The 5,000-nt window shown below is 64.6% G+C and overlaps 1 non-coding gene across 1 annotated transcript; it reads left to right on the forward strand.

Moving 5' to 3' along the window:
* Window positions 1-3,192: 3,192 nt before the first annotated feature.
* On the forward strand, window positions 3,193-3,311 carry LOC142006611 (5S ribosomal RNA). Its single transcript, XR_012643658.1, has one exon. It is a non-coding gene; the product is annotated as a 5S ribosomal RNA (ribosomal RNA).
* Window positions 3,312-5,000: the final 1,689 nt, after the last annotated feature.

Genomic DNA, 5,000 nt, shown 5'->3' on the forward strand with positions numbered 1-5,000 from the left:
TTGACCTGTTGTCCCTGCCGGACTTAGAAATTTTTTCTCTGCCGCCTGGGACCGGGGTTGACCTGTTGTCCCTGCCGGACTTAGAAAATTTTTCTCTCCCGCTCGGAACCGGGGTTGACCTGTTGTCCCTGCCGGACTTAGAAAATTTTTCTCTCCCGCCTGGGACCGGGGTTGACCTGTTGTCCCTGCCGGACTTGGAGCCCGAGGAGGGGATCGGCCACCAGGTAAACCTCCGCTGAAAGCGGCCACGGTTTACCTGGTGCCCGGGGAGCGAATCGGACACCAGGTCAACCTCAGCTGAAGCGGCCGGGGTTGACCTGCTGTCCCTGCCGGACTTGGAAAATTTTTCTCTCCAGCCTGGGACCGGGGTTGACCTGTTGTCCCTGCCGGACTTAGAAATTTTTTCTCTCCCCGCCTGGGACCGGGGTTGACCTGCTGTCCCTGCCGGACTTGGAGCCCCAGGAGGGGATCGGCCACCAGGTCAACCTCCGCTGAAAGCGGCCACGGTTTACCTGGTGCCCGGGGAGCGAATCGGACACCAGGTCAACCTCTGCTAAAGCGACCGAGGTTGACCTGGTGCCCGGGGAGCGAATCTGACACCAGGTCAACCTCTGCTAAAGCGCCAGAGGTTGACCTGGTGCCCGGGGAGCGAATCGGACACCAGGTCAACCTCTGCTAAAGCGGCCGGGGTTGACCTGCTGTCCCTGCCGGACTTAGAAAATTTTTCTCTCCAGCCTGGGACCGGGGTTGACCTGTTGTCCCTGCCGGACTTAGAAATTTTTTCTCTCCCGCCTGGGACCGGGGTTGACCTGTTGTCCCTGCCGGACTTAGAAAATTTTTCTCTGCCGCCTGGGACCGGGGTTGACCTGTTGTCCCTGCCGGACTTAGAAAATTTTTCTCTCCCGCTCGGAACCGGGGTTGACCTGTTGTCCCTGCCGGACTTAGAAAATTTTTCTCTCCCGCCTGGGACCGGGGTTGACCTGTTGTCCCTGCCGGACTTGGAGCCCCAGGAGGGGATCGGCCACCAGGTCAACCTCCGCTGAAAGCGGCCACGGTTTACCTGGTGCCCGGGGAGCGAATCGGACACCAGGTCAACCTCAGCTGAAGCGGCCGGGGTTGACCTGCTGTCCCTGCCGGACTTGGAGCCCGAGGAGGGGATCGGCCACCAGGTCAACCTCCGCTGAAAGCGGCCACGGTTTACCTGGTGCCCGGGGAGCGAATCGGACACCAGGTCAACCTCTGCTAAAGCGGCCGGGGTTGACCTGCTGTCCGTGCCGGACTTGGAGCCCGAGGAGGGGATCGGCCACCAGGTCAACCTCCGCTGAAAGCGGCCACGGTTTACCTGGTGCCCGGGGAGCGAATCGGACACCAGGTCAACCTCTGCTAAAGCGGCCGGGGTTCACCTGCTGTCCCTGCCGGACTTGGAGCCCGAGGAGGGGATCGGCCACCAGGTCAACCTCCGCTGAAAGCGGCCACGGTTTACCTGGTGCCCGGGGAGCGAATCGGACACCAGGTCAACCTCTGCTAAGGCGCCCGAGGTTGACCTGGTGCCCGGGGAGCGAATCGGACACCAGGTCAACCTCTGCTACGGCGGCCGGGGTTGACCTGCTGTCCCTGCCGGACTTAGAAAATTTTTCTCTCCCCGCCCGGAACCGGGGTTGACCTGTTGTCCCTGCCGGACTTGGAGCCCGAGGAGGGGATCGGCCACCAGGTCAACCTCCGCTGAAAGCGGCCACGGTTTACCTGGTGCCCGGGGAGCGAATCGGACACCAGGTCAACCTCTGCTAAAGCGGCCGGGGTTGACCTGCTGTCCCTGCCGGACTTGGAGCCCGAGGAGGGGATCGGCCACCAGGTCAACCTCCGCTGAAAGCGGCCACGGTTTACCTGGTGCCCGGGGAGCGAATCGGACACCAGGTCAACCTCTGCTAAAGCGGCCGGGGTTGACCTGCTGTCCGTGCCGGACTTGGAGCCCGAGGAGGGGATCGGCCACCAGGTCAACCTCCGCTGAAAGCGGCCACGGTTTACCTGGTGCCCGGGGAGCGAATCGGACACCAGGTCAACCTCTGCTAAAGCGGCCGGGGTTCACCTGCTGTCCCTGCCGGACTTGGAGCCCGAGGAGGGGATCGGCCACCAGGTCAACCTCCGCTGAAAGCGGCCACGGTTTACCTGGTGCCCGGGGAGCGAATCGGACACCAGGTCAACCTCTGCTAAGGCGCCCGAGGTTGACCTGGTGCCCGGGGAGCGAATCGGACACCAGGTCAACCTCTGCTACGGCGGCCGGGGTTGACCTGCTGTCCCTGCCGGACTTAGAAAATTTTTCTCTCCCCGCCCGGAACCGGGGTTGACCTGTTGTCCCTGCCGGACTTGGAGCCCGAGGAGGGGATCGGCCACCAGGTCAACCTCCGCTGAAAGCGGCCACGGTTTACCTGGTGCCCGGGGAGCGAATCGGACACCAGGTCAACCTCTGCTAAAGCGGCCGGGGTTGACCTGCTGTCCCTGCCGGACTTGGAGCCCGAGGAGGGGATCGGCCACCAGGTCAACCTCCGCTGAAAGCGGCCACGGTTTACCTGGTGCCCGGGGAGCGAATCGGACACCAGGTCAACCTCTGCTAAAGCGGCCGGGGTTCACCTGCTGTCCCTGCCGGACTTGGAGCCCGAGGAGGGGATCGGCCACCAGGTCAACCTCCGCTGAAAGCGGCCACGGTTTACCTGGTGCCCGGGGAGCGAATCGGACACCAGGTCAACCTCTGCTAAGGCGCCCGAGGTTGACCTGGTGCCCGGGGAGCGAATCGGACACCAGGTCAACCTCCGCTAAAGCGCCCGAGGTTGACCTGGTGCCCGGGGAGCGAATCGGACACCAGGTCAACCTCTGCTACGGCGGCCGGGGTTGACCTGCTGTCCCTGCCGGACTTGGAAAATTTCTCTCCCCGCCTCGGACCGGGGTTGACCTGCTGTCCCTACCGGACTTAGAACATTTTTCTCTCCCCGCCCCGGCCCGGGGGTTAACCTCGGGGCGCACAGCTTCCCGGGTCTGACGTGCACGTCCTGTCACCTCCCGGGCCCGGCGTCCTCGTCCTCCCTTCCCCTTGGGCCGGCTCGGAGGAAGTTTTCCCTCGGCCCGGCCTCCGGGTTAATTGTTTGGGCCCGGCTGACTGAGGCCAGGCTGCTGACGCTAAAGCCCGGGGAGGCGGGGGCCTACGGCCATACCGGACCGAATGCCCCCGATCTCGTCCGATCTCGGAAGGTAAACCGTCCCGGGCCTGGCTAGTACCTGGATGGGTGACCGCCTGGGAATCCCAGGTGCCGTAGGCAGCTTTTGGCCCCAGCGGGGGTAGAGCGGGGCGTGTGTCTGCCGTGCGGGAGCAGGGAAGCCGTGAGGCCAAGGCGGCGCGACGGTCCTGGGGGGCGCTGAGGCCTTTCCCTCTGCCTGCCTGCGTGTCGGGGGCGGGGGGGCGGGCGAGGAAGCTTAGGCCCTCACCCGGTGCGGTGCGATGGCTTGGGTCGGGTCGGGGAGAGGGAAGAAAGCGTGTGTGGAGCGTTGGTGGGGCAGGTGTGTGTGTGGGAGTGCTGGGTGGGGCAGGCCGTTGAGGCGGTGGCGGTGGTGGTGTTTTTGGTGGGAGTGAGTTGGGGTCAGGTGGGTGTGGGGTCCCGCCCGGGGGGTGGATGGTCTGAGGGTTAAGGCTTGGAACGTGCGTCTTGGGGGACCGTGGGTGGAGGTTGTTGAGAGCGGGGAAGGCCCTGGGTCTCGGTTGTGGACTATTAAGCCCGGTGGAGGGGGACCGTGGGGGGAGGTTGTTGAGAGCGGGGAAGGCCCTGGGTCCCGGTTGTGGACTATTAAGCCCGGTGGAGGGGGACCGTGGGTGGAGGTTGTTGAGAGCGGGGAAGGCCCTGGGTCTCGGTTGTGGACTATTAAGCCCGGTGGAGGGGGACCGTGGGTGGAGGTTGTTGAGAGCGGGGAAGGCCCTGGGTCCCGGTTGTGGACTATTAAGCCCGGTGGAGGGGGACCGTGGGTGGAGGTTGTTGAGAGCGGGGAAGGCCCTGGGTCTCGGTTGTGGACTATTAAGCCCGGTGGAGGGGGACCGTGGGGGGAGGTTGTTGAGAGCGGGGAAGGCCCTGGGTCCCGGTTGTGGACTATTAAGCCCGGTGGAGGGGGACCGTGGGTGGAGGTTGTTGAGAGCGGGGAAGGCCCTGGGTCTCGGTTGTGGACTATTAAGCCCGGTGGAGGGGGACCGTGGGTGGAGGTTGTTGAGAGCGGGGAAGGCCCTGGGTCCCGGTTGTGGACTATTAAGCCCGGTGGAGGGGGACCGTGGGTGGAGGTTGTTGAGAGCGGGGAAGGCCCTGGGACCCGGTTGTGGACTATTAAGCCCGGTGGAGGGGGACCGTGGGTGGAGGTTGTTGAGAGCGGGGAAGGCCCTGGGTCTCGGTTGTGGACTATTAAGCCCGGTGGAGGGGGACCGTGGGTGGAGGTTGTTGAGAGCGGGGAAGGCCCTGGGACCCGGTTGTGGACTATTAAGCCCGGTGGAGGGGGACCGTGGGTGGAGGTTGTTGAGAGCGGGGAAGGCCCTGGGTCCCGGTTGTGGACTATTAAGCCCGGTGGAGGGGGACCGTGGGTGGAGGTTGTTGAGAGCGGGGAAGGCCCTGGGACCCGGTTGTGGACTATTAAGCCCGGTGGAGGGGGACCGTGGGTGGAGGTTGTTGAGAGCGGGGAAGGCCCTGGGTCCCGGTTGTGGACTATTAAGCCCGGTGGAGGGGGACCGTGGGTGGAGGTTGTTGAGAGCGGGGAAGGCCCTGGGTCCCGGTTGTGGACTATTAAGCCCGGTGGAGGGGGACCGTGGGTGGAGGTTGTTGAGAGCGGGGAAGGCCCTGGGACCCGGTTGTGGACTATTAAGCCCGGTGGAGGGGGACCGTGGGTGGAGGTTGTTGAGAGCGGGGAAGGCCCTGGGTCTCGGTTGTGGACTATTAAGCCCGGTGGAGGGGGACCGTGGGTGGAGGTTGTTGAGA

Source organism: Carettochelys insculpta, unplaced genomic scaffold (assembly GCF_033958435.1).
Source record: "Carettochelys insculpta isolate YL-2023 unplaced genomic scaffold, ASM3395843v1 scaffold_0093, whole genome shotgun sequence".
Classification (NCBI taxonomy): Eukaryota; Metazoa; Chordata; order Testudines; family Carettochelyidae; genus Carettochelys; species Carettochelys insculpta.